The sequence below is a fragment of the Pseudophryne corroboree genome, chromosome 2 (assembly GCF_028390025.1).
Source record: "Pseudophryne corroboree isolate aPseCor3 chromosome 2, aPseCor3.hap2, whole genome shotgun sequence".
NCBI classification, from domain to species: Eukaryota; Metazoa; Chordata; class Amphibia; order Anura; family Myobatrachidae; genus Pseudophryne; species Pseudophryne corroboree.
The window spans coordinates 655,770,242-655,781,355 of NC_086445.1; the positions used below are offsets into that span (position 1 = coordinate 655,770,242).

Below are 11,114 nucleotides of genomic sequence, written 5' to 3' on the forward strand. Positions count from 1 at the left end.
CGGAGCCTGTCTATCCCCATGGTCCTTACGGAGTCCCCAGCATCCTCTAGGGCGTAAGAGAATTCCTACCTCTGTCTGTCTGTTTTTACCCAGTTTTGTTCTATTACTGTTGTTCTAATTGTAAAGCGCAACGGAATATGCTGCGCTATATAAGAAACTGTTAATAAATAAATAAATAAATAAATAAATAAGGATTCACATAAAAAGGCCTGGGAGTCTAATTTGGGAGAAATACTAGATAGTGATGACTGGTCTGAAATTTATGCTAACATTGCTTCTAGCTCTATTTGCGTTAGATTGAAGGAAAATGCATATAAATTATTCTATAGATAATACTATGTCCCAACCAGACTAAATAAAATGCATCCTGAGATCTCCCCTTTATGTTGGCGTTGTAATAAATCTGATGGAACATTTTTCCATATATGGTGGAACTGTCCTTAACTAATTACCTTACCTTAATTGCGACCCTTGCCCAGGGCCAGCCCAAGCCTACATTTTTTGATAAGCGAATATAGATTTTGTCACCCCGCCCCTAATTTAAAACAAAAGTAGGGGTGTGGCTTCATGGGGAAGGGGTGTGGCACAGAATTGTGCCAATAATAATTGGTACCAATTCACATTACTCTGCACAGTAGTGTCCGTCAGTCACATTACACCACACAGTAGTACCCCTTATACCATGTTAGAGCCCCTTACACACATTACACCACAGTAGAGCAGAGCCCCTTATACACATTATGCCAGGTAGCTCCTTATACACATTAGGCAAGGTAGCCCTTGTACACATTATGCCAGGTACAGCCCCTTAAACATAGTAATATTAATTTTAAAAATACCCCTGCTGGCTGGCTTATAATACCAAGAGGAGAGCACCATTGGTATTATAGGGATGCGGTTACATTGCTGGCAGTCAGGATCCCGGCGGTCAGGATACCGACGCCGGAATCCTGACCACTGACAATGCAGACAGCTGGAATCTCTGCTAACAGGGGCTATTCCCACTTGTGGGTGTCCACAGAGTGGGAATAGAACCTGTGGCGAGCGCAGCGAGCCTGCAGCATGGTGAACACAGCGAGCCCGCAAGGGCTTCGTTGCACTCGTCCCCCTGCCGGCATACCATACCCAATGCGTATTATAAGCCAGCCAGCAGGGACATGTTTAAAATTAATATTAGTCAGTATGGTGCCCTCCTCTTAGTATTATAAGCCAGCAGCAGGGACAATTTTAAACTTAATATTAATCAGTATGGAGCCACACCATACTGAATAATATTAATTTTAAACATGTCCCTACTGCTGGCAGGTTTATAATATACCAATAAATGACTGCAATAAGTCAGTGTGAGTCCTTATATGTTTAATATGCTATATGCAGGGACTGGCTGGCAACTTTCAGTCTGGGGACACACAAGTACAGTTGTGTCCTTGCTCATCTTAACCGCGAACGGGGCACACATGCTGCCTTATTCCCCTTGCGAATAGCGTACACGCCCATGGAATCCTATGATTCATGGGTGCATACACAATGCAGGCGTAAAGCCACAGGCACACTACTAGTCATGGTAAACTACCCCCGAGACTAGTGAGTAAGATGAGCAAGGACTCATCTGTAAGTGGCCCCAACTTTTTCATCAGGCAAAATGGTTATAATAAATACAATAACATGCAAGTGTGCTTTATTTAATGTTGGTTTGATTTAAATAGAAAAATAAATATATGAAAAATTGTTAAAGTATATCAAAGAGCTGTAAGAATATACAACACCTACTAACCAGCTACTGGCAACCCACTAAGCTTGGGCACATATATTTGCTGTCAGGGATGCTGAGAGATCTGTTGGACAATTTAGTAAGTGATGCAGGAAGAGAAGAAGTATTTAATCTAGCTGACCCTGATGACAAGAGTGGGGCACATGCTCACATTTAAGCCTGGTCAGCAAGTACAAGGCTTTGAAATAAAATCACATGCACAGTATACACATCATACTGTACCATGGCCAACACATAAGTAAACAAGCTGGGAGAGCGGCTCATACAGGATGTACTGGCTCCTCCACAGGTGAGATGTCTGAGCTAGCTAGGGCACAGAACGCAGCGGCAATGGGGGCTCCCGCACACTTTCTGAGCTCTGTTGACAGCCGCGCTGCACCCTCCGCCTCCTCATACTGCCACAACTATGGGGGCCGGCCTGTCACTCATCGTCAGACAGTCCCCCTCCCTGCGCTCCTCACACTCATAACTCTCTGGCAGGAGCCGCCACTGCCGGAGCTGGCGGTATGCAGCACGGATTGGGAGTGTGGTCTAGGCTGCTGGCGCCTTCCTCACTGTGGCGCCTTACTCTTGCGTGTACCCCGCGGAACTGGCGGGGCGGGGCGGCCCTGCCCTTGCCAATTCAATTTTATCCATCCAAATACCTTTTAGTGAAAAATATTTTCTTCTTTCAAGGGGTATTCCAGAAGCGTCCCATCATCAGAACAAGTTAATTATCCACATCCTTGCGGCCAGATGCTGTATAACAGTTCAATGGAAGGCTTCTGAGTCCCCTAGGTTAGATGAGATAACTTCTAATATCTGGCACATCCATTGAAAGGGAATATATCACGGGTATACTGAGAGGCTTTTCCAAAATATTTATAAAAGTTTGGGAGCACTGGACGTCTTATTTCAATAACTCCCCTGCATTTACTTAAAAGAACACTGACTTCCTTGTCCATTTATGGTTATACCCTTTCGATGGTTTAGTTAACTATTTGAGTATGGGTGTGATCAGTTGGGTTACCTTCCTCTTTTTACCCTTTTCCCCTTTTTTTCCTATTCATGGGGGTAATTCCAAGTTGATCGCAGCAGGACATTTTTTAGCAGTTGGGCAAAACCATGTGCACTACAGGGGGGGCAGATATAACATTTGCAGAGTTAGATTTGGGTGGGTTATTTTGTTTCTGTGCAGGGTAAATACTTGCTGCTTTATTTTTACACTGCAATTTAGATTGCAGATTGAACACACCCCACCCAAATCTATCTCTCTCTGCAAATGTTATATCTGGCCCCTCTGCAGTGCACATGGTTTTGCCCAACTGCTAAAAAAATTTCCTGCTGCGATCAACTTGGAATTACCCCCCTTGTTTTTTTGCAGTCCTGCATTCGCATAGTTGCCGCCCACTTGCACAGCTGTATATTTTAGCTATGCAAGTGTGCGATCACATGTGCAGCAGAGCAGTACAAAAAAACTTTGTGCAGTTTCTGAGTTGCCCAGGACTTACTCAGCCGCTGCGATCACTTCAGCCTGTCCAGGCCGGAATTTACGTCAGACACCCACCCTGCAAACGCTTGGACGCGCCTGTGTTTTTCCAACCACTCCCTGAAAACGGTCAGTTGCCACCCACAAAAGCCTTCTTCCTGTCAATCTCCTTGCGATCGGCTGTGTGAATGGACTTTTTGTAAAACCCATCGCACAGCAACGATCCGCTTTGTACCCATGCAATGCACCTGCGCATTCGGTGCATACGCATGCGCAGTTCTGACCTGATCACAACGCTGCAAAAAACGCTAGCGAGTGATCAGGTCCGAATTACCCCCTATATTCTTCAAAAAATAAAAGGAGATGAGTTTATAAGATGACTTTAAGAAGATTTTGTGGTAAAAATAAAATTTAGTTTAATGCTATGAAAATCATTTAATAATTTCTATAAAAAAATAGGATTTTAATACCTACCGGTAAATCCTTTTCTCCTATTCCGTAGAGGATGCTGGGGACTCCAAAAGGACCATGGGGTATAGACGGGATCCACAGGAGCTTGGGCACACTAAAAAAGACTTTGACTGGGTGTGAACTGGCTCCTCCCTCTATGCCCCTCCCCCAGACCTCAGTTATAGAAACTGTGCCCAGGAGAGACGGACATTTCGAGGAAAGGATTTTTGTTAAACTAAGGGCGAGAAACATACCAGCCCACACCACCGCCACCTTCCTGGTAGAATGGGCCTTTACTGACTTCGGCAACGGTAGCCCAGCCGAAGAATGAGCTTACTGAATCGTATTACAAATCCAGCGTGCAATAGTTTGCTTAGAAGCAGGATTTCCAATCTTGTTGGAAGCATACAGGACAAACAGTGCCTCTGTCTTCCTAGTAAGAGCCGTTCTGGAGACATAAATTTTCAAAGCTCTTACAACATCAAGAGATTTTGGGACCGCCACAGCATCCGTAGCCACAGGTACCACAATAGGTTGGTTTATGTGAAACGAAGAAACCACCTTCGGCAGAAATTGTTGACGAGTCCTCAATTCCGCTCTATCCGAATAAAATATCAAATACGGGCTCTTGTGAGACAAGGCCGCCAACTCGGACACTCGTCTGGCAGACGCCAGACCCAAAAGCATGACCACTTTCCAAGTGAGAAACTTTAACTCAACCTTACGCAAAGGTTCAAACCAGTGAGACATAAGAAACTGCAACACCACTTCAAGATCCCACTGCGCCACGGGTGGCACAAATGGAGGATGGATATGCAGCACTCCCTTCACGAAAATCTGAACTTCAGGAAGGACGGACAATTCTTTTTGAAAGAAAATAGATAAAGCCGAAATCTGCACTTTGATGGAACCCAATTTCAGGCCTGCATCCACGCCTGCCTGCAAAAAATGGAGGAAACGACCCAAGTGAAACTCCTCCGCAGGAGCTGCTTTGGTTTCACACCACGACACATACTTTATCCAAATACGGTGATAATGTTTTGCCGTAACCTCCTTCCTAGCTTTAAGGAGAGTGGGGATGACCTCCCCGGGAATACCTTCCGAGCTAGGATTTGGCGCTCAACTTCCACGCCGTCAAACGCAGGCGCGGTAAGTCCGGAAACCCGCAGGGCCCCTGGAGTAACAGGTCCTCTCTTAGAGGAAGCGGCCAAGGATCTTCCACAAGCAATTCCTGAAGATCCGGATACCAGGCTCTCTGTGGCCAATCTGGAATGACGAGTATTGCCTGAACCCTCGTTCGTCTTACGATCCTCAGCACCTTTGGACTGAGAGAAAGTGTAGGGAACACATACACCGACTGAAACACCCACGGAGTTACCAGGGCGTCCACTGCACTGGCTTGGGGGTCCCTTGACCTGGAACAATACCTCGGAAGCTTCTTGTTGAGGCGAGACGCCATCATGTCTATCAGAGGAATTCCCCAACGCCTTGTCACTTCTGCAAATACCTCTTGATGATGAGCCCACTCTCCCGGATGGAGATCGTGTCTGCTGAGGAAGTCTGCTTCCCAGTTGTCCACTCCCAGGAGGAAGACTGCTGACAGAGCGCTCACGTGCTGTTCCGTCCAGCGAAGGATTCTTGTGGCCTCCGCCATTGCCGCCCTGCTCCTTGTTCCGCCTTGGCGGTTTACGTACGCTACCGCTGTTATGTTGTCCGACTGGATCAGGACAGGGAGACCCTGAAGAAGGTTCTTTGCTTGCAGGAGGCCGTTGTAAATGGCTCTTAACTCAACAACATTTATGTGGAGACAAGATTCCTGGCTTGACCACTTTCCCTGGAAACTTCCTCCTTGCGTGACTGCGCCCCAGCCTCAGAGACTGGCATCTGTGGTCAGCAGGACCCAGTTCTGGATTCCGAATCGGCGCCCCTCTAGAAGGTGAGAACTTTGCAGCCAACACAGGAGAGAAATCCTGGCCCTGGAAGATAGACTTATTTTCCGGTGCATGTGCAGGTGAGACCCGGACCATTTGTTCAGCAGATCCCACTGAAACACCCGGGCATGAAACCTGCCAAACGGAATGGCTTCGTAAGCCACAACCCTCTTCCCTAGCACCCGAGTGCATTGATGAATCGACACACTTGTCGGCCTCAGAAGCTCCCTGACCATGGTCTGGATATCCAGAGCTTTGTCCGCCAGAAGAAACACTCTCTGTAATTCCGTGTCTAGGATCATGCCCAAGAAGGGCAGCCGATTTGTCGGGATCAACTGAGACTTCGGCAAATTTAGAATCCAACCGTGATGTCGCAGAACCGTCAGGGAGAGTTCCACATTTCTTAGCAACTTTTCCTTTGATCTCGCCTTTATCAGGAGATCGTCCAAGTACGGGATAATTGTGACACCCTGCTTGCGTAGGAGCACCATCATTTCCGCCATCACCTTGGTGAAGACCCTCGAGGCCGTGGAAAGCCCAAACGGCAACGGCTGAAATTGGTAATGACAATCCTGCACCGCATACCATAGGAAGGCCTGATGAGGAGGATATATCGGGACGTGTAAGTAGGCATCCTTTATGTCGACTGACGCCATAAAATCCCCCCCCCCCCTCTAGGCTGGAGATCACAGCTCGAAGAGATTCCATCTTGAACTTGAAAGTTTTCAAGTATGGATTGAGGGATTTTAGGTTCAGAATCGGTCTGACCGAGCCGTCCGGCTTCAGCACGACAAAGAGGCTCGAATAGAACCCTTCCCCCCGTTGGGACGGGGGAACCGGCACAATGACCCTCTGTTGACACAAATTTTGTATCGCAGCATTTACCACCTCTCTTTCGGGAAGAGAAACTGGCAAGGCCGACACGAAAAAGCGGCGGGGGGCATCTCCTGTAACTCCAGTTTGTACCCTTGGGACACTATGTCTAAGACCCAAGGATCCAGGGCCAATTGAAACCAGACCTGACTGAAGAATCGGAGTCGGCCCCCCACCGGTACGGACTCCCGCAGGGGAGCCCCAGCGTCATGCTGTAAATTTGGTAGAGGCGGGGGAGGACTTTTGGTCCTGGGAGCCTGACACGGCGGGCGACTTCTTTCCCCTTCCTCTACCCTTTGAAGGTCTTTCCTTTTTTGCATTTATCCGGCCGAAAGGACTGCATCTGATGATGGGGTGCCTTTTTTCTGTTGTGTGGGAACATAAGGAAGAAAAGATGACTTACCCGCAGTAGCGGTAGACACCAGGTCAGCAAGGCCGTCACCAAACACTACCTTTAAAAGGGAAAGCTTCCATATTCTTCTTGGAGTTGGCATCAGCATTCCATTGATGAATCCACAGCGCCCTCCTGGCCGAGACCGCCGTGGCATTGGCTCTTTATCCCAAGAGGCCAACATCCCTCGCCGCATCCTTTATGTAATCTGCAGCGTCCTTGATATAACCAAGAGTCAAAAGAATGTTATCCTTATCAAGGGTATCCATATCAGAAGCCAAATTATCAGCCCACTTAGCAATAGCACTACTCACCCAAACCGACGCCACAGCAGGTCTGAGCAATGCACCAGTATTAAAGAAAATGGATTTCAATGTCGTCTCCAGCTTGCGATCCGCCGGATCCTTGAGAGCAGCCGTGTCAGGAGACGGAAGCGCCACCTTCTTGGACAGTCATGATAGAGCCTTGTCCACATTGGGGGACGACTCCCATTTTTCCCTGTCGTCAGAGGGTAAAGGATACGCCATCAAAATTCTCTTGGAAATCTGCCATCTTTTGTCAGGCGACTCCCAAGCCTTTTCATAAAGCGCGTTCATTTCATGAAAGGGGGGAAACTTCACCTCAGGCTTTTTCCCCTAAAATAAGCAAACCCTTGTGTCTGGAAGAGCAGGTTCCTCAGAGATATGTAAAACATCTTTGATAGCTACAATCATGTACTGAATACTCCTAACAACCCTTGGATGTAAAGAAGCCTCACTGAAATCGACATCGGAATCAGAGTGCGTGTCAGTATATGTATCTGCCATCTGGGTAAAAGAACGCTTTTGTGACCCTGAGGTGGTCTGTACCTGAGACAAAGCCTCCTCCATGGATTTCCTCCATGTTTGTGTCTGCGAATCAGATTTATCCAGCCTCTTAGACAATAAAGCCACATTTGCATTCAGTGTACTCAGCATAGTCACCCAATCAGCAGTCGGCTGTGCCGACAGAGTCATACCCAAATCCCTCTCTGCGCCCCCAGTAACTTCCTCCGGGGAGGAACACTCAGCCTCAGCCATGTCAACACGTAGTACCGACACACCCACACTCACACCGGCCAAAAAATAAGGGGACAGACCCAAATGGGAGTCTGTAGAGAGAAACACAGAGAGCCAGCTCACACCCCCAGCGCCCATATACTAAAAGAGATAATATATGTGTCTAGCGCTGTCTAAATAGGATAAAAGCACCACATTTTATGTCCGTCCGTCCCCCGTTTTGCCCCCTTGTTACTTGAGGGAGCTTGGAAGTCCGGCCCAGCGTCTCTGCAGCACTGTGGAGTGAGAGAAAATGGCGCTGGTGACCAGTGTGCAACTAAGCCCCGCCCCTTCCCGGCGCGCTGTAGCCCGCTCAATTTGAAATTAATTATACTGGCGGGGGTATTCTATACGGTGCCCGGGTACCGTATATATGTTTTGCCAGTCCTCTGACCCCAGTAACTGCTGCCCAGGGCGCTCCCCCCCAGCGCCCTGCACTCTGTGAGTGCCGTTGGTGAAGTGTGTGTGGGAGCATGGAGCGCAGCGCTACCGCTGCGCTGTACCGTTACTGAAGTCTTCTGCTGTCTGATGTCTTCGGTTCTTCTAATACTCACCCGGCTTCTTTCTTCTGGCTTCTGTGAGGGGGGTGACGGCGTGGCTCCGGGAACAAGCAGCTAGGCGAACCAAGTGATCGAACCCTCTGGAGCTAATGGTGTCCAGTAGCCTAAGAAGCAGAGCCTTTAACTAAGAAGAAGTAGGTCTGACTTCTCTCCCCTCACTCCCACGACACAGGGAGCCTGTAGCCAGCAGGTCTCCCTGAAAATAAAAAAACTAACAAAAGTCTTTCTAGAAAAACTCAGTAGAGCTCCCCTAGTGTGTGTCCAGTCACTCCTGGGCAAGGAGTCTAACTGAGTTCTGGGGGAGGGGCATAGAGGGAGGAGCCAGTTCACACCCAGTCAAAGTCTTTTTAGTGTGCCCAAGCTCCTGCGGAACCCGTCTATACCCCATGGTACTTTTGGAGTCCCCAGCATCCTCTAGGACGTAAGAGAAATTACGATAAAGAAATATTTGAAATATGATGTTCTGTACATAAAAGTGCACCTGCAACAAACATTTTTATTAATAGTATACATCAAATCAGCTATTATTTGTAATAATTAAGCTAGAGCTTCAAAGACAAATATTGTATCTGCACGGGTAAATTGACAAGACTTTCTGCAGTAAAGTTTGCATCACACACCACACACCATAGATCAAAGTGTGTGGATTCATGAACTGAAAGCTCTCTAGACAGTACAGATTAAAATGTCATGGGAACAACAAAGCCTTCCTGTCTCTCTGGTAAAATATCATACTTACTTTAGTAACTCCAAATTGTGCACATCCATTACACTAGTATCTGGAAAACAAATCAATTGCAAAATAGTTTTCACATTAATTCTAATATCTCTACATACAAATTGACATGTTAAATAAGTAGGGTTTTATCAGGGCATCTTACACATCAAGTTGGGTTCATAATTATGATGTGTCAGCAACAGAGAATAAACAAGAACATTGCATAGATGTATCTGTACATGCACTTAATAGAACTGTGACATTTTAGGGTTAGAGCCGTAAATGACAATGAAATAAAACAGTAAGAGTGACTTCTGAGACACAACTTGTTATAAATGTCCTACTTAATAGCAAAGCACAGTCATAGAAAAGACACACTGGTGATTGTGTGGGGTATGACATCAAAATGATAGAAAACAACATGTTCTAGTAAGAAATGTGAACACAATTGTTTAGAGGGATTCTGCAACACATATCTTTGCAACTTTCATCTGGCAGCTACATAAGTCATGCTAAAGAAATACGGCACAAGACAGCTTAAAGCGATACATGGTGACAAAGAGAGTTACCAAGAACAGTATGAAGACAGTTTCCCATTAAAAATTATCCAATAGTTTGCATTAACTGTATTCATTCACAATCACTTTGGCTGTTCCCACCGTTTTACATCCATCTATCTACAGGTGGTATAGAATGTCTTAACCTGCCCATATGCTCAGCGTCTCAGTGCTAGAATACTTCTATGGCCACACACACACACACACACACACACACACACACACACACACAAATGAAGGGCACTTGGTTGCTGCAGAATTTCCATAAGGGTTAAGGAGAGAGGCATCCTTTCCTTGCTTCGTTAGGTAAAATATAGAGGCAGGCAGGTAGGTATACTACCCCCCTCCCCCTCAAATGGACAAATGCCCTCCTAAGCCAAAGACAGCTAACTCCAGGGACCGAATAGCATTGTGCTAACACTGTCAGCATATTAATGTCATGGCCGGGGGAATTAAATATTCAGATCATCTCAGAATGGAAGTCAAGGTCACAGAATGAATAGCTCAGGAGACGGAGGCTGGGAGGAAGATGCTAACAGGAGAGGCAGCCTGCGTCCCATGTCACCGTCTCATCGTGTGTTCAGGTGTGTCCAGGTGACAGTACCGTGAGGGTCTATAGCTGTCCTGTACCCTCAGCCACAGTCACTGCCCAGCTGACAGCACCGATGGGTGAACTAGCAGTTGTGTGACATGACCTCTCCAGCAGGTGAGAACTGAACACCATATGCACCCTCCAATGTCATCCTGCCAATGCCCTATAGCAAGCCACCAAAGGTTATATCGCCGGCAGTCTTACCCTTGCATGTGATGCTGCGGGCACAGCGGTGCTGCTGGTACTGATACAAGCAGCAGGCGGAGGAGGAATTGTGCGCACGGATCAGGGAGACCTGCTGTCCATTGCTCCGGTGCCAAAAAGATGCGCACGCAGGCGTGACGTCAGGATCCAGGGGGGCACCGCACAGACCCCAACCCAATACAGTAGTCACTACCCGCATAGACCACTCCCCAAGTCACACGGTGACTAGTTCTCCGGGGAGGATCTGCTTACCTGCTGCTGGTGGAAAAGAGCTGCGCTCCCTTACGCACCCGCCGCTGATGACGCAAAGCTTGAGTCACCCAGAGATGCTGCTGCCCGTCACTTGTGAATGGCAAAGTGTGAAAGAAACTGGTGGGGGAGGAAAGTCACGGTGCTGAGAAGATACCCATCTCCTGCTGTATGGCTGTCTCTCTCTCTCTCTCACACACACACAATACACGCACATAAAAATATACACATCTACATACGAGGATACCCAGTTATATATGAGATACACACAGAT

At 47.4% G+C, this 11,114-nt stretch overlaps 1 protein-coding gene across 2 annotated transcripts in view; it reads right to left on the reverse strand.

Annotated features, from left to right (window-relative positions):
- SLC6A17 (solute carrier family 6 member 17) overlaps window positions 1-10,834 on the reverse strand; it is a 296,779-nt gene extending 285,945 nt beyond the window's left edge. Inside the window, exons 1-2 of one of the 2 annotated variants that reach the window (XM_063955025.1) lie at window positions 10,592-10,834; window positions 9,260-9,299 (exon numbers count right to left, since the gene is read on the reverse strand). The gene's annotated coding sequence lies outside the window, so the exon portion shown is untranslated. The remainder of the gene's footprint in view (window positions 1-9,259; window positions 9,300-10,591) is intronic. The other variant, XM_063955024.1, reaches the window with a different exon arrangement.
- Between the last annotated feature and the right edge of the window lie 280 nt (window positions 10,835-11,114).